Here is a 19,590-nt window from a genome sequence, read left to right as displayed (position 1 = left end):
TAGGCATGATACGTGGAAGACAGGGTGAATTTTGGCATCCTCAAGTAATTTAAGTCTGTACGCCACGGCTCCAATACGCTCTGTGATCTGATAGGGCCTATAAAAACGTAGGGATAGCTTCATGGAGGCTCGAGTGTTGATAGAGAGTTGCTTGTATGGTTGTAGGCGAAGATAAACCCAATCTCCCACTGAAAATTCTCTTTCACTTCATCGTGTGTCGGCTTGCTGCTTCATTCTGGCTTGAGCGGTAGAGATATTATCTTTTAACAATTGTAAGAGTTTATCCCTATCAATCAATTCTTGGTCAACCTGATCTACCTTGGCCGAGCCAATTACATACTTTGGAATCACAGGGGCTGGTTGACCATACAATGCTTCATAAGGGGCACATTTTGTATATGAATGATATGTAGTATTATACCACCATTCGGCCCAGGGAAGCCATTTCGCCCACTCTTTTGGTCGGTCACTAGCGAAACACCGGAGGTACGTCTCTAAGCACCTATTTACCACCTCTGTTTGGCCGTCAATTTGTGGATGATATGCAGTGCTCATCTTGAGTTTGGTGCCTTGTAATTGAAATAACTCGGTCCAAAATTTACTAGTGAAGATCTTGTCACGATCACTTACAATGGACCTTGGCATCCCATGCAGTTTAACGATATTTTCTATGAAAATCTGGGCAATACTAGCAGTAGTGTAGGGATTTCTCACAGCACAAAAATAAGCATATTTCGTAAGTCGATCAACCACCATGAGAATCGTGCTTTTACCTTTGGAAGATGGCAGCCCTTCAATAAAGTCCATGGAGATGTCAGTCCACACCGAGTCTGGTATGGGTAGTGGTTGTAGCTTCCCTAGATTTGCCACAGTTTCACCTTTGTGCTATTGACATACATCACATTGTGCTACATATTCAGCAATAATTTTTTTCATCCCTCTCCAATAAAAATTTTGCTTCACTCTTTTGTAGGTTCTTAGGAATCCAGAGTGCCCTACTGAAGGTATGGAATGTATTTCATGCAAGATGATTACGATGCAAGGGGAGTTAGGTATAAGCACAATGCGACCTTTGTAGCGTAGATCCCTCGAATCTCAAGTGTAGTGGGCTATTGCACTTGGATCCTCCAATTTTTTTATGATGTTGCTGATCTCTGGATCCTTCTTCCATTCTTCCCTAATGTCCTCGAGTAGACCGGTGGTAGGAAGGGAGATGGCTGAAACCTTAGCTTGTTCAGGTAGCCGTGAGAGTGCATCTGCAACAACGTTTTCTTTCCCCTTTTTGTAAATAATTTCATAATCAAATCTAAGAAGTTTGGTTACCCATTTTTGCTGCTCAGGGGATGATATCTTTTGCTCCAAAAAGTACTTGAGGCTTTTATGGTCAGTTTTAATTTGAAATCGCCGGCCGATCAGGTGGGGTCTCCACCTCGTTACTGCGTGTACAATGGCAAGCATCTCCTTATCATATACTGACATGTTTTGATGGGAGGGAGATAATGCCTTGCTAGTGTATACGAGTGGTCGACCATTTTGCATGAGAATGGCTCCAATTCTGACTCCAGATGCGTCGGCCTCAATGATGAAGGGTCTATTGAAATCTGGTAGCGCAATCACTGGCGTCGTTGTCATGGCTGCTTTAAGTTTGTCGAAGGCAGCAGAGGCTTTGTCCGACCATTGGAAAGCATCTCTTTTCAGTAAAGAAGTGAGTGGTGCACTGATCTTCCCATAGTCCTTAACAAATTTTCGGTAGTAGCCCGTTAGTCCAAGGAACCCCCACAGTAATTTCACATTTGTAGGTTTCGGCCAGCCTTGCATTGCCTCAATTTTTGTTGGGTCTACCGCCACTCCTTCTGATATTATATGCCTAAGGTACTCTACTTTTTGCTGGAGAAAGCCACACTTTGGTTGCTTAACAAAAAGAGTATTCTCCCGAAGGATCGTCAAAACAATCCGGAAATGCTGAAAGTGAGTCTCAAGAGAAGGGCTGTAAACGAGAATATCATCGAAAAATACCAGCATAAATTTACGAAGAAAGCTTTGAAATATATCATTCATGAGACTTTGAAAGGTTTAAGGAGCATTAGTGAGTCCAAAAGGCATTACCAAGAATTCATAATGGCCATCATGTGTGCGAAATGCAGTTTTTGGAATGTCATCGTCACATACCCGAATTTGGTGGTAACCGGATCGGAGGTCCAACTTCGTGAAGACTCGAGCACCTTTCAATTCATCAAGAAGATCATCCACCACTGGTATTAGATATTTGTCTTTGATGGTGATGCCATTTAAAGCTCGGTAGTCGATGCACATCCGCCAAGTTCCGTCCTTCTTGCATACAAGTAGCACCAGTGAGGAATAGGGGCTGCAACTTTGGCCGAATCACCCCTGTTTCAAGCATCTCCTTTACGATCTTTTCAATTTCATCTTTCTGGAGGTGAGGATATCGGTACGGTCGAGTGTTCGCTGGTGGCTTACCCCGAAGGATTGGAATTCGATGGTCATGTTGCCGAGAAGGAGGAAGACCGCGCGGTTCAGCAAATATGTCGGCAAATTCAGTAAGCAATTGGGCAAGATTTTGATCTTCAATTTCTATTTTCTTCTCTTCTAGTTATGGCTGGAGATGCATCAAAAAGCCACCATTTACCTTGTGCAAAACTTTCTCCATTCGTTGGGTCGAAATAGTGATAACGTTGCTTCCGCGCTTCCCGCGTAGGATGATCTATTTGCCCTTACAGTAGAATTTCATAATTAATTTAGAAAAGTTCCAAGAGACATCACCTAGTGTAGTCAGCCATTTTATACCAAGCACTGCCTCATAGTCATCGATTGGTAGGAGGAAGAAATCGGTGATAATTTCTTGGTCTTGTAATAATAGTTTCACCTGCGGGCATATTTGGTCGTACTTTAGGATTCTACCATCGGCGACCTTTACATTGAACTTGCTGCAATCACGAGTAAAAGTCCCCAATAGTTGTTTTTCAGACCAATCACGAGTTTGATTAGATAATCTTTCAAACCTGATTTGGTACTCCTGAATGATGGAGGTTTGTCGGATCTTTGCTAGTTGTCTGTCAATGTTCTCGTAATAAGTTGGTCCGAAGCGGATCAGTAGTCCTTCTTTGAATTGTCATAATGAAAGGACTCTATAAGTGTGTTCAAACCAGTCAAACCATTGTATGGCATCCCCTTCAAGATGTATTGCTGTAATTTCCACCATGGATGCATCCGCAGTTTTATGGTACCGAAAATATCGCTCCGCGTGTGAGATCCAACCAATTGGGTCTCCTACTTCCCATCTAGGGAAGTCCACTCTCATGCGTGAATAGTTGGGGTCAGTCATAGAGCCTCCCCTCTCTTGGAAGTCATCTCTTTGGGCATGATGTGATTGGTTAGAGCTCTCTCCTTGATGTGATTTCTTCGGGCTTGGTGGTCAGCCCAAACTGAATTCGGTAAGGAGAGTCCGAATCTTATCCTCCATTCGTGCCTCAAAGGCTTCAAATTTAGCATTGATTGCCTCCTCAGATGCCATAGTATATGACTCCAAATCTGTGATGTTAAGATCTCTCTTTTGTTGACGGGTTTAAGGTATGTATAGGTTTGATAGAAATCAGTGAAAGTTTGCTGCAGAATTATGTTGTCTTGTAAGAGCAGAATTATCATCGAAGAAACAACGGTTTCTTGACGAAATCTCCACCAAAAATTTGAGAGATTTGAGGAGGGAATTGACAGTAATATCTTAGTTTATATGATAGAGAAAATATAGTATCAAGATCAAACAAACAGTGCTATGCGGCTGAAATTCTGTAATGTATCTTTCATTGTAGAGATGAAAACTTTGTGACGAAAAGTTTATGCAGCAATATAGGAACAATTTTTTTTTTTTTAGATTTTCGGATAGGGATAACTAAATTGCAGCAGTAGTAAGGTAGGAAACCAGAACCTGTTGCAATTCATGGGATGATCCGCGGTGGTGGAGATGATGGCAGAATTTGGCGACGATCTTTTAAGCAATTGTGGGAATTGGTTTGGACAGTTGTGGGGGGTTGATGGATGGCAATCGAAGGGCAGCGAGATGCCAAGACCGCTGCTCTGATACCAGTCATATGTCTTGAGCATCCACTATCTAGATACCATCTCTAGCTCCTAGCTTGTGATGGTGTTTGTTTCTACAAGAAGGGATTATTTTTAGGTACCCATTTTCTTTTGGGTGCCTTAAAAACTGATTTAACTTGTTCATCATATTGCATAGAATCGATCATGGTTCCTTTAGGACCCCAAATTAGTTTGTACGGACTAATCTTGTTGAATGGACATTTATAAGTTTTATGTCCATATTTGCAACAAAAGTTGCAATTGCTTTGGTGTTGAACATGTAAGATAGGGCCTTTAATGAAGGTGGTTGGATTTTGGTGAGGACTTCTCACAAATCCGATTCCACTTCTTTTAGGAACGTGACCCTTATTTGTAAGGATCATATTCAAAGATTTGCTACCAACCTCGAATTTCTTCAAGGTGTCCTTAAGTAGCAAGTTCTCCTTTTGGAGAGATTCTCGATCATGGCATTTTATACATGGAGCTAAACTTTCATGATATTCAGTTTTTAATTTATCGATATCACAAGTGAGACTATCATGCTCCTTTTTTAGCAATTTATATTTTCTACTAATTGCCTTACATTCATCAAATAACTTATGGAAAGCATTTAATAATTCATGATAAGGTAAATCTGCATCAATTAAATCCGTTACCTCTTCTCTGATGGCCATTAGGGCGTAATGAGCAACTTGCTCGGTGTTGGACTCCTCTTCTTCGGACGCGCTTGAATCATCCCACGTTGCCTTGAGCGCCTTCTTCTTTGATGTTCTCTTTTTGGCTTGAGGACAATCGTTCTTGTAGTGTCCCGGTTTTTTGCATTCATAGCAAATCACTTGGTCCTTTTTTTGTTCGAATTTATTTTTTGTATTATTTTTAAATTTATTCTTTCTTAAATATTTTTTAAATTTTTGAGTCAAAAGTGCAATGTCATTGTCACTATCCTCATCACTTGATGTTCCTTTCAAGTGGTCTTCTTGTGATTTGAGTGTCATATCCTTCCTGTTCTTTGGAAGGGGGTTCTCGAGCTCGTCATGAGCTTGACATGTCATTTCGTAGGTCATTAGAGACCTAATGAGTTCTTCAAGAGGGAATGTTTTAAGGTCTTTGACCTCTTGAATGGCCGTAACTTTTGGATCCCAACTTTTAGGGAGGGATCTTAAGATTTTAGTTAATAGTTCAAAGTTAGTAAAATCTTTACCAAGAGCTTTGAGTCCATTGATGACATCTGTAAACCGGGTGTACATGTCTCCGATGGACTCACTTGGTTTCATTCGGAAAAGTTCGTAAGAGTGTACAAGGATGTTGATTTTGGACTCTTTCACTCGGCTAGTGCCTTCATGAGTGATCTCAAGAGTTCTCCAAATATCAAAAGCCGAATCACAAATTGAAACATGATTAAATTCATTTTTGTCTAGTGCACAAAATAAGGCATTCATAGCCTTTGCATTTAAAGCAAAAACCTTCTTCTCCGATTCATTCCATTCGCTCATCGGAAGAGAAGATTTTTGGAATCCGTTTTCAACAATAGTCCAAAGCTCGAAATCCATAGAAATGAGGAAGATCCTTATACGAGTCTTCCAATAAGTATAATCCGACCCATTAAACAAGGGTGGACGTGTGATAGAATGACCCTCATGTATGCCAGAGTAAGCCATCTCTCTTGGGTATCAAACCAAATATGAGAGTGAGCCTAGCTTTGATACCAATTGTTAGGATCGGAGCGGCACTAAGAAGGGGGGGTGAATTAGTGCAGCGGTAAAGTGCGATAAACTTTTGACGATTTAAACACTTTCGGAAACTTCGTACGATAAATGCAATGTTTTCGTTTGAAACCGTTTTGATTGCGTTTTAACTTGAAGGGATAAATAAGACAGAGACTAAGAAGTAGAGCATTAAAGTGCAAATGGTTTGCAGTAATATAAACGACAATAAGTAAATGCAAACCAGAGATCACGCTGATTTTACAGTGGTTCGGTCAAATGACCTACATCCACTTGCGAGGCCCCTCTTCGATGAGGCTCCCACCTTCCACTAGCAAATCTCTTGAAGGGGAAGGGTAAGTACCCCTCTTACAACTTTTTACAAGCGATTCACTCTCTTACAGATTTTCAGCAAGAAAGAAGGAGGTGAACACTAGCAAATTGAAAACAAGACTAGCAAAGACTTTTCTAAGACCTTTCTCTCAATCAATTGCTTCTCAAAAGGTTGTTATCTCAGCTGAGATTTGACGGATATTTATAGGCCTCAAGAGGATTCAAATTTGGGCTCCAAAATTTGAATTCTCTTTGGGTTCCCGATGCTGGCGGTGCCACCGCCTGTCAGTGGCGATGCCACCGCCTGTCACTATCAGACAGACAGTGCTGGGCGGTGCCACCGCCCAGCTCTCAGGTGTTGGGCGGTGCCACCGCCAGACCCTTCGGTTTACTTGTTGGGCTTCAAATTTAGCCCAAACCAAGTCTAATTTTGGACCTAGTTGGCCCCTAACCAGAATATATGATTATCTCTTAATCCTAATCCTAATTACAAGTGAACTACATAACTAAAAAACATCCTAAGCAAGTTTTAAACTACGAACGTCGAGTCTTGTTCCGGCGAACTTCTTCCGACGGACTCCTAGCAAGCTACCAATCTTGTGATGACTTTAACGAGTAGCCGACCCTTCTCGGTGATCTTCGTGAACCTCCAACGATCTCTTCGGCGAACTTCGGAAAATTCCGACAGGTTCTCGATTTCTTCTCGGTTGGTTCCGGTAGCATCTTCGACGATTCTTCGGACTCTTAAACGTCCATCGAACTTGACTCCGGTATTCTTGCTTTGTGTTTTCTGGTTATCGTAGTTAATCCTGCACACTTAACTCAATAATATGGATTAGATCAATTAACCCATCAATTGATTTTATCATCAAAATCCGAGATTCAACAATTACCCCTCTAATTGACATAGATATTAACCATAAGGTGGACTTCCTATTATCGAGACAATTTATATAATTAGCATCTGAAAAATATCATTATTTCAAGCTAATATAATTTCATACATGTGAGCATATAATCCTTTATCCCTTCCGGATATCTTATTACTTTCTCTGTAGTCCTTTAGTATTTTTACTTATGGGTAACTCTATATATACCCAACATTTTAACTATAAAAATTGATATCTTTTCTAACACAAGCTTGAGCATAGACATCCAACTGCACATATATATAAAGAATATCTTCATTATCTGATTATTTTCAAGTCATTTTAAAACATTTACTATTGACTAAAACATTGGTTTTATGATTGACTGAACAAAGCTGTATATTAAAATATTTTCAAGACTCGATTGATATATCCTTTCTAAGACAGTCTTCATAATTATTGAGGTCTATCATTGAATTACTCAATGTTAATAATATAAGATGTCTAATTCATATCAACCATCTTAAAATTCTTAGTGACAAATTTTTTTATTTAGTTTAATAAATCAAGATCACTATTGGTAAGGCAAAATATTATCCATATATAAGACCAATATAATAAACTTGCTCCAACTGATATAAATATTGATTAATAGTATTTACCTCAAATATGAAATAATGATATCAAGAACCTTTATATATCATTATCTTGAAGCTTGTTTAAGGTCATAAATAGATTCCTGAATTTACATACCAAACTTTATATTTCTTTTATTTTTTTTGTAAATCATTTAAAGTAACCCATAGTTAGATCTCTAAAAAAATATATTTTTATATCATTATGATATAACTCAAACTCATAATGAATCACTAATGTCATGATGATTCTTAACGAGTTTATTAAAAATCTCGTTATATTCGATACATTCTTTATGAGTAAAACTTTTAAGCATAAGTTTGACTATTATATCATTTGACATTGTCCTTTGAGTCACATTTATATAATAGACTCTTTTATAAATATTAGACAATTCGATAAATTTATCAGACACCATTCTGGTTATTAATTTTAACTCTTCTCTTATTGCATCATATTACTTTTCAGAATCATTACTTTTCAAGACCCGTGATAAAAATAAGGGATACATTCTGATTCCTATATCATAATATAATTCTTGTAGACATACAACATAATAACCATAAATGACATAATTCCTTCCCTTTTGAGATATTCTCAAAGTTATCAATTATGGTTGTTCTACAAGACCATTAATAATGATATCAATATAATGTGGGATTTTAGTAATATTATTTTGTTATTTACTTTTATCAAATCATTTAATGATTTCAGTAACAACAATCTCTCAAATAATAAAGGAGTATTAACTTGTATCTCCTCTATATCAAAATTAAATTTGAGATTTTTACTCCCATCGATTTACTATTTTATAGGAATCTTATGTTACCAGATTTAATTGTCCTCGTACTATAATTAGAGCAATAAAATATGTACCCCTTTAAATTTTTTTTAAATAGATAATAAAATATTCAGAAATAATTTTTAAATCTAATTTTCTTTTATGTGAGTTGAAGATCCTTATCTCCATAGGACAATCTCAAATATGTAAATATCTTAAGTTAGGTTTCCTATCATTTCAAAACTTAAAAAAAGTCATGTAATTTACTTAGGAACACCATTCAAGATATACATAGTTGTCCTTAGAGCTTCTTCTTACATTGATTTGGGTACAAAAGAATAACTTATCATTGCTCTTAACCATATCTATAAGGTACGATGATATCTTTCAGCAATCATATTCTGTTGTAATATATCTGGTAAATCATATACCTTATTTTTTCTAAGAATCTAGCAAAAGAATTATAATTGGGTTCATCATAAATACCATAAAATTTATCACCCTTCTTAGATATGATGATCTTGACTTTTCTATCTAATTGTCTATCAACCTCATTTATATACACTTCAAGAGTCTAAATGGTCATAGAGTTTATATGAATTAGATATATATAATCATATCTCAATAGTTTAGTTATATGGTGATAAAATGCCTCTCTTTAATGAGACAAAACCATAGAGTGATAAACATTTTTTTTTTTATAAGTATAGAGTGATAAACATAACCTCAAGGAGTTTATAAAACTACATTTCACTTCAATATTTAATTATAGGATCATTGTAAACTTATGATTCATATTAATTTTGTATAGACTATTACACAGAATTCAAAGATTAATTTTATTGAATCACAGTAAGTTTACAACCACCAAAAGGGAAATAATATTCTAACAATTCTATGTAAAGAACTTAAATTCCCATAATTATAAGAACACAACATGGATTCTCAAGATTTATCAAATTGAATCATCTTTAGATATAAGTGATAAATACAAACTAATATTGCTTTCACTTTAAGATGATTCCCTACATTGATAAATATCTCATTCTCCTTTGGTTTTATACCTCTTCATTTTCTTTTTTAATGAATATCTATTATTGGTAACATATGATGAAGCATCAAATTAATCCATCAATAATATCTGTAATATTTGATTTGAACCATATAAAGGTTATATTCATATTTTTTCATTTCAAATTAAATCTTATAGTATATTTCTTCTTCACATAACTTTTTTTTTGCTAGAAAAGTAACACTTTATTATGAAGATATTCTTTTATGAGTTTATATAGTAATTATAAACTCAGGTGGACTTATGCTTCATCCTTATTTTAGTGTTACCTACTCCTTGAGTAATACTCAAAATATTATGAGTCTTGAGTTTACAGCTTTATCATTTATTTTGAGGATATAATCTTAAATTCCTCAAATATTATCATAGTAAGGTGTCAACTAATGACTTATCAGATAATTTAAATTGATCCTTAGATATTCTCATGCGCTAGTTATAAACTATACTAAAGTCTAAGTATCATAAAATTGAGTCTTTCATACCTTTCTTGATCGGTCACCTCAATTATTTATTTCATAGTACTTTCAGTAATTAAGATTATGTTCTGTTCAATTAATATGATTAAGGTCTCACTCACTCAATACAACTTGTATATGCTCAATCCATTTATTTCAGAAAGTATAGGGACATTTACAGAAACACAATAAAGGAAGTACCACTATAATAATATAACATTAATGTTTTGAGTTTCCAAAATATGATGAACTATTGATATCATCTATATTTCACCTTTGGGTGAAATATTGATATATCTAGTGTTCACTTAAGATCACTTATGGAAGATTGATACCATCCTTGTGGAATAGTATTGTTACCCTTGGGTATACAACCCTCAACTGCAAGAATATCGAAAATAGTATATCCTACCCCATCACATAATTATTTGAAATAGATTCTCCTTTTGAATTATCTAAATCTCATAATTATATGTGCCATCATAAATATTATTTTATTTAATATCATTTAGGATGAATTTCATAATGTATTTTATAGATTATTGGTCTATGTCACTTTGGTGGTTGCAAGACCAATACAAAAAGATAAAATATAATCTAAAATATTCTATGAATGACATGAACTTTATTGTAATTCATATCCCATAAGTCTATCATCCTAGGCTACTTTGGTAACTACCGGTCAGATAAAACTTAGGAAGATAAATTAAAAATAATATTCACTAAATTTTTTTATCTTGATTCATATTGCCATTGTGAATATTATTTTTATTTAATATTATTTAGGACTAATTTCATAATGTATTTTATAAATTATCGGTCCAGATCACTTTGGTGGCTATAGGACCAATACAAAAAATATAAAATACAATCTAAAATGTCCTATAAATGATAAGACCTTTACTGTAATTCATATCACAAAAGTTTATCATCCAAGGCCACTTTGGCAACTACAAGTCAGATAAAACTTAAGGAGATGAATTACAAATAATATTCATCAAATTTCTTTAATTTATACTAAGCAATTCAGTAATACAATAACAACCATAATAATTATTGAACATTAATACTAAGCAGTTCAATAATAGAATAATAACTATAATAATTATTGATAATTAATCAAAAAACTCATATGATAATCATGATAACATATAAATCATGCTTTTATGTGAAAGGTAAACATTATTTCATAATTTCAAATATATACATGTGAAAAAATAAATAAATATCCAAGAACAATAATTAGATTTTATTTATCACATGTATAATCAATAATTCATATGAGAAAATTATAAAGTAAACCATAATTTATATTTTTTTATCAAAAATTAAATCTAATCAAATAACCAAAATATAATCATGATTAAATTCAATCATAATTATAATAAATCATATTTATCAATTTTATAATTGAGAATATAAACCAAATTTCTCAATTTTATAATGATAAAACTGTAAATATTTGATAGGATATAAATAAAAAATATGCAATTTATGAATGGTAGAACTGTAATTTGGTAGAAATTAGACCCGAGGGTAAAATTATAAATATGTTAGACAAAACATAAACTTGAATTACGAAATTTGTAAAGGGCAGAACTATAATTTTGCAAAACCCTAGCCTCGAGGTCAAAACCATAATTATGCCAAAAAACCTTAATCTGCCTTGCCGCCGCCACTACTTGCGCTTGTTGTTGCTGCCGCTGCTCGCGCGCGGCCATTGCAGCGCTACAACCTTTCCTGCTAGCGGACGGCGCGCACGGTTAGCCGCGGCTGTTGCCAGCGCGCGGCCGCTGCCACCGCGGGGGCTGCCTCTGCCCACGAGCGGTCGCTATGGTGGTTCCTGCCCACGCGTGACTGCTGCTAGCGCGCGGCCACCGTCAGTGCGCGGTTGCCATGCCGCAGCGCTGCTTGTGCCGCACGTGCCCGCACGCGACTGCTACCACTACCTACGCGCGGCTGCCGCAGTTCTCGCCCGTGCTTGGCCACCACCTTGGCGCGGCCGTTGCCACTACCCACTGTCCACGGAGGCAGTGGCTATCGCCATCTACGGCCACCGCCCTTCGGTAGGCGCCTTCTGCGGGTGCCACCATTATGCGTGAGGGTGGCCGCCGCCTTCACACAAGGTGCAGCCGCTGCCTTCCGCGGTCACCACATTCACAGGCGGTGCGGGATGCCTGTGGTGTCGCCACCACTCGTAAGCGGACCGTTGCCCGCGCACGACCGTGATGCGTGGTTGTGGGGTGGTACACGGCCCTTCGTCGACAATGATCAACAGAGATGATCGTCTTAATAACATCGATGATAGTAAATAGTAAATTCATCGATGAAACATAAAATTATACATTGCTCATAATCAGTAATAGAGAAAATCATATAAAAAAAATAGATCAATTATATCCGACAAATCATTCAGGCATCGTAAATAAAAATAATAGATCTAATATATTTGATCTCAAGAACTTGGCTCTGATACTAATTATTAGCATAAAATCTGTAATCATGCTATCTGTAATGCGGAAAAACTTTTATGCCAAGATTGAAATCAAATAAATTGGATTGAACAATATTACGATGCATACCTTGTTGAATCTCGTATTTTGATGATGAAACTACTTGATATATGTTTATGATTTAATCTGCGTTTTGAGTGACGCAGGGTGCTTCGATCAGGATGAGACAATTAAAGCAGGAACATCATGTTGTGCCGGAGGAACATGTCAGAAGATTGGACGTCGGGCCGGTGGATCGGTCGACGTATCGACAGAAGGCTTCGGGCCGTGGACTCGGGCATCGGGCCAAGAAGAGCGGGTATTGTGCCAAGGATATCGGAGTTGCGGAGTCAACTGGCCGATTGGGCAATAGGCTGCAGGAAAGGACGATGCGCCGAAGAATCGGACGAAGCGTCGAGGGACCAATGACATGCCGGACAACTTGGTTAATTGCTTAGGATTAATTGTCTCGATCGAAGTTTTGCTTTAATTGTGCAGGATTAGCTATGATAACGATGAAGACATAAAGCGAAACAAAGTGTCGGAGTCAAACGCGAAGGATTTGTTGCAAGTTCGAGAGTTCGACGGAAGTCCGAAGGTTCGTCGGGAATGCTATCGGAACTAGCCGAGAATGAGTTGGGAGCTTGCCGAAGGGTTTTTCGGAAGCTCGCCGGAAGGTTCGTTGGGAGTTCGCGGAGCTCGCTGAGAAAGATCGGAGCTTACCAAAGAAGCTCGTTGGAACTCGCTAAGAACAAATCGTGAAATCTAGGAGCTTGCCGGGAGTCCGCAGAATGGTTTCCGAGAGTTCATCGGAAGACCGCCGGAAGTTTGCCGAAAGCTCGCCAGAAGAAGTCTTGACTTGCGGACTTTGTAATAGCTTATAAAATGTCTTTAAAATCATAGTTAGCATATTAATTAGGGTTAGGATTAGGTGTTAATCCTATAACCCAAGTAGGGGCCAATTAGGCCCAAGTTCGGACTGGTTTGGGCCAAGTTTGGAGCCAAACCAAGTGAGCTGAAATAGTGAAAGAGGTGGAACCGCCCCAGCCAGGAGGTAGCACCGCCCAGGCTATGTCTCCCAGCGAGACTGGGAGGTGCAACCGCCCCAGCCAGGAGGTGGCACCGCCTGGGGCTCAGTCTCCGAGCGAGACTGGGCGGTGCAACCTCCCTGACAGAGAGGTGGCATCGCCTGAGCTCGGTCTTCGAGCTCTGGCAGAGAGGTGCAACCGCCCCTGACAGAGAGGTGCAACCGCCTGGGCTCAGTATTCGAGCTCTGCCAGGCGGTGCAACCTCTCCAGTCAAGAGGTGCAACCGCCTGATCCCGGAATTCCGGGATTTGAACGTTTTGAGCTCCAAATTTGAATTGGGTTGGGGCCTATAAATACCCCACCCATTCAGCACTGAAAAGAGATAGACCTACACCGAAATCTTGATCTTTTCTGTGATTCTAAGAGCTCAAAAGTGTTGTAAAGCCTTTAAGTCTCCTCCTTCTGTTCTTCAAGTTTTGAGTTGTAAAGTGAGGAGAGAAAGGTCTGTAAAGATTGTCTCCTGAGCCTGTCAAAAGGAGAGAAACTGTAAAAGGGCAGTTGGCCTTCGCCTATTGAAGGAAGGCCTCTAGTTGACGTCGGTGACCTCGTCGGTGGAGGAAGCCAAAAGTGGAGTAGGTCAAGACTGACCGAACCACTTTAAATCTCTGGTTTGCGTTTATTTTGAGCACTTTATCATTACTGCAAACCTCCTTCATAACTACTGCTCTCTGCACTTTTACGAACAAGTTTCTAAGTGCTGTTCCTTCCGAATCTGCATTCAAACGTAAATCGGTGTTTTCGTACATTACAGTTTACGTTTACGTTTTGATTCTGCAAAACTGTCTTCTGCGTCTTCACGAACAAGTTTCTAAGTGCTGATCTTTCCAAATCTGCTTTCAGACGTAAACCAGTATTTTCGTGCGATATTTACATTGCAGTTTACGTTTACGCCTTGATTCTGCAAAACTGTCTTCTGCGCTTTTACGAACGAGTTTCTAAGTTCAGATCCCTTTGAAACTGCATCTAGACGTAAAATTGCGTTTAGACGTAAAACTGTCCAAACTGTGTTTAGACGTTTTAGACGTAAACTGAGTTTAGACGTAAATCTGCGTTTAGATGTAAATCTGCGTTTAGACGTAAATCTGCGTTTAGACGTAAAACTGCGTTTAGACGCAAACTACGTTTAAACGTAAAACTGCGTTTTAGACGTAAACTGAGTTTAGACGTAAATCTGCGTTTAGACGTAAATCTGCGTTTAGACGTAAATCTGCGTTTAGATGTAAAACTGCGTTTAGACGCAAACTACATTTAGACGTAAATTGTGTTTAGACGCAAACTGCGTTTAGACGAAAACTGTGCTTAGACGCAAACTGGGTTTAGACGTAAACTGCGTTTAAAAGTAAAACTGCGCTTAATCTTAAGTAATCTTAAAATCGGCTTTTACATCGAAATCGTTTTTATCGAACGAACGTAGCTTTCATTTTTAATCGCTGAAAGATTTCCGCTACACTAATTCACCCCCCCCCTCTTACTGCTCTCGATCCTAACAATTGGTATCAGAGCGGGGTATTTCTCATTTCAGATTTACACCCGAGAGAAATGGCTCTTCAAGAGGGCTTTTCGGTCTTTCGTCCACCGTTCTTTAACGTATTGGACTATACTTATTGGAAAACTCGAATGAGAGTTTTCTTGATTTCTCTAAATCTGGATTTATGGAATATCGTTGAAAACAGTTTTCAACTTTCCTCTAAACCGACGAACGAATGGTCGGATTTGGAGAAGAAGTATTTCTCTTTAAACGCAAAGGCTATGAATGCCTTATTTTGCGCTTTGGACAAAAATGAGTTCAATCGGATTTCTACGTGCGAAACAGCTTTTGACATTTGGCGAACACTTGAAATCACGCACGAGGGAACTAGTAGTGTCAAAGACTCGAAAGTTAACTTTTTATTGCATGATTTCGAGCTTTTTCGAATGCAACCAAGCGAGACTATAGGCGACATGTACACCCGTTTCACGGATGTCGTCAATAGTTTAAGAGCTCTTGGAAAATGTTTTTCGGACTTTGAACTCGTAAACAAGATTTTGCGTTCTCTTTCTAAAAAGTGGGATTCAAAGGTAACTGCAATACAAGAAGCTAAAAACCTAAACAACTTACCACTTGAAGAACTAATTGGTTCATTGATGACATATGAAATGGTGCATAATGCACATGATGAACATGTTGAACACAATCACCTTCCAAAGAACAGGAAGGATTTGGAACTCTGGACAAATGAATGCCACTTGAGCGATGACTCAAGTGATGAGGACAATGATGAACAAAACAACCTTCCAAAGAACAGGAAGGATTTGGGACATAGAACATTTGAAGACCACTCGAGCATAAGCTCAAGTGATGGTGAACTTAAACTACAAATGAAACGAAAATTAAAAAGCAAAAAGAATCGAACTACTTGCTTTAAACGCAAGAAGAAGAACAAAAATTGGGATGAATCGAGCTCCTCCGAAGAAGAGAAAATCAACAAAAGCAAGGCGGCAAACTACGCCTTAACAGCCTACAATGATGAGGTAATCGAAATCCCCCTAATTTATTTTAAAATTACTTGATGCTTTCATGATGTATTTTTCTCTTTTAGTTTAGAATTAATTTTCTTAAAAATTTCATGTTAAAAAAAAAAATTATTATGATCATACTGAGTAATTTCGAAAATGATAATATTGCATATTTTATGATAAACAAATAAAATGATCTTGATTGAAAATAAGAAATCATGTGTATTACGTTGATTTCCATTGTTATTTCTCGATTTTGATTAAAGATCATGTTTGATTTGAAGAAATGCATAATGATGAAATTAAATATTTTGATTAACAATTTTATGCATGAGATTTTAAGCCGATGATAAGCATGTGTTATTCTCATGAGTATATTTGAAAAACTATGGCAAAAATGTGCTCAAATGCATGAACGTGTTAAGATTATTTTTCGGACATTCTTGATTCAATGTTCAAAACACTTAATTGCCATGATGATTTTACACTATAACATGTTGGAAATTATATATTTTGGATACATAAATTTTTATGATCATGAGCATGTTTTATCTTCATAATTGAACTTGAAAATCTATAACAAAATCTTATCCGAATGCATGAAAGTACTAATTTCATTTTCGGATTCACTTAACAATTGGTATCCTAACAATCGGATTTTCTCATACACTTATGAAAAATATTTTTCTAAAATGGATTTGATGAAATGATTCCTGCTTATAAATTCCATCTTGAAATATGAATGATAGTGTCTTTTCTTGCAAAGATTTGTTTCACATACATATCTCCTATGATTCATGTGCAGAAAAAGAATTTATAAATCATAATATAATGAGATTTCTTATGCAAAAATAAAGTGCTTTTGTGATTCTTTGCTAAAGAGAATAATTATTAAAATCATGATCTTGATAATTATAACATGAAGCTCTTTATAAATCAAGATCGTTCATTATGCTCCCTACATTTATCAAAAAGGAGTTCTTCAAATGAAATGCAACTTGTCTTTTGATTTCATGATATTTTGTGAATTTTGAAATTAATTTTAATGACTTGATTATGAGTTTCAAGTTGACGATTTGATTTGAATAAGTTATGTCTAAATCATAATCATGATCTTGCAAAATTGAAATCACAAATAATATCTTTTGGTATTCATGAATTGATACTCACAATATGAAAGTATTGGTATTCATGACTTGATTTTGATTGAAACATTACATGCTTAAATTAATCATTCTTCTATGTTTTAAAAATTCTTTAAATGCCTTATGTGATGACTGAAAATTAATTTGCTTTATGATGAATCACGAATCATGACTTGATCTATGATATTGAAATATTTTAATCATGATTCTTGGTTATATAATTCCTTTGGCCTATTAAAAGGATTTGTTGAATGGATCATGTCCTTCTTGAACTTTCTTGATATCATGACAAGATTTTGTAATATGGCCTGTATAATAATTAAAAATTTTTGGCCATTGATTTCTCCATTCTTTTCGACAAAAACAAAGGGGAGAAAGCTTTTGCTAGTTAGAACATGCAAAGAAAAGCAAGTGCAATCTTGCACATGAAGCAAGTGTTGAATTGCCATGATTGAACCTAAGAATCTTGCTATGCTTTTGTGCTTATATGTTGTGATGAAAATATAGCTTCATGTTATAAAAACTTACATATCTTTTAAAATAGCTAGAGCTACTTCTCCTTTTGTTGATGATAAAGGGGGAGAAATATATGAATTTTCATCATGTTAAGATACTATAAGTGCCATATTTGAATTTTCATCATGTTAAGATATCAAGAACTTGCATCGTAATTCTACTTGATGATATCTTGCCATGTGATGAAATGCTACGATTTGTTGCTAAAATGATGCATGCAATACTTATGCTTTCTACGTAATGTATTGCATATGATATGAACCTTGATTAAAATTGCCTTGATTTGAATTCAAGGTTTATCTCAATTATGGAATTTTGAAATAAAAATGATTACTCACCTTTGTCATGATTTAGAAATTGACAGAAAGGGTTTTCCCTTCTTTTTGACAATGACTAAGGAGGAGATAACTTGCATGCACAATTCAAGAAGAAAGCAAATTTTCACTTCTCAAAAGAGAAGAAATTGCTATCTTGAACATCTTAAGAAACAAAAAGAACAAAGGTGCTATCTTGCCTATCTCAAGAAGCAAAACATGCTAACTTGCGCATCTAGCAAAGTGGACAAAATTTTCATACTTCAAGAAGCAAGAGTTGCCTTCTTGAACATATCTAATTTGCTAGCTTGCATAATGTAGAACTTGCTATCTTGAACATCTCTAATTTTCATACCAAGTGCTATCTTGTATGCTATAAAACTTGCATATCTAAAACTTGATAGCTTGAATATTCTAAGCATGATTCAACACTTGCTATATGTTCTAGCAAAATTGCATAATGATAAAACTTGATATTATGTTTTTCATGCAATGAGTTGAACCAATATCACAAACACTTGATTGTGATCCTTCTCCTTTTTGTTGATGACAAAGGGGGAGAAGTATGTTGATGACATGCATAAGTATTTGATGACATGACATGCATAAGTTTATGCATAAGTTCATGATAACGTGTTGCAAGTATTCATGATGAATATTGCAATGACTTGAATTCAGTTTGAATTCAAGGTTCTATCAATATGGCATATTGATAGGGGGAGTTTGTTTAAACTCTGGGAGTTAAGGTTAACTCCGTTTATGATGACATGTTGCTTAGATTTTTGAATCTAAGAGTTTCTATCAATATGGCATATTGATAGGGGGAGTTTGTTTAAACTCCAGGAGTTAAGTTTAACTCCGTCATCAAGTAGTTGTCATCATCAAAAAGGGGGAGATTATTGAATCTCGTATTTTGATGATGAAACTACTTGATATATGTTTATGATTTAATCTGCGTTTTGAGTGACGCAGGGTGCTTCGATCAGGATGAGACAATTAAAGCAGGAACATCATGTTGTGCCGGAGGAACATGTCAGAAGATTGGACGTCGGGCCGGTGGATCGGTCGATGTATCGACAGAAGGCTTCGGGCCGTGGACTCGGGCATCGGGCCAAGAAGAGCGGGTATTGTGCCAAGGATATCGGAGTTGCGGAGTCAACTGGCCGATTGGGCAATAGGCTGCAGGAAAGGACGATGCGCCGAAGAATCGGACGAAGCGTCGAGGGACCAATGACATGCCGGACAACTTGGTTAATTGCTTAGGATTAATTGTCTCGATCGAAGTTTTGCTTTAATTGTGCAGGATTAGCTATGATAACGATGAAGACATAAAGCGAAACAAAGTGTCGGAGTCAAGCGCGAAGGATTTGTTGCAAGTTCGAGAGTTCGACGGAAGTCCGAAGGTTCGTCCGGAATGCTACCGGAACTAGCCGAGAAGGAGTTGGGAGCTTGCCGAAGGGTTTTTCGGAAGCTCGCCGGAAGGTTCGTTGGGAGTTCGCGGAGCTCGCCGAGAAAGATCGGAGCTTACCGAAGAAGCTCGTTGGAACTAGCTAAGAACAAATCGTGAAGTCTAGGAGCTTGCCGGGAGTCCGCAG

This window comes from Musa acuminata, chromosome BXJ2-2 (assembly GCF_036884655.1).
Source record: "Musa acuminata AAA Group cultivar baxijiao chromosome BXJ2-2, Cavendish_Baxijiao_AAA, whole genome shotgun sequence".
Classification (NCBI taxonomy): Eukaryota; Viridiplantae; Streptophyta; class Magnoliopsida; order Zingiberales; family Musaceae; genus Musa; species Musa acuminata.
This window is presented reverse-complemented; position numbering follows the sequence as displayed.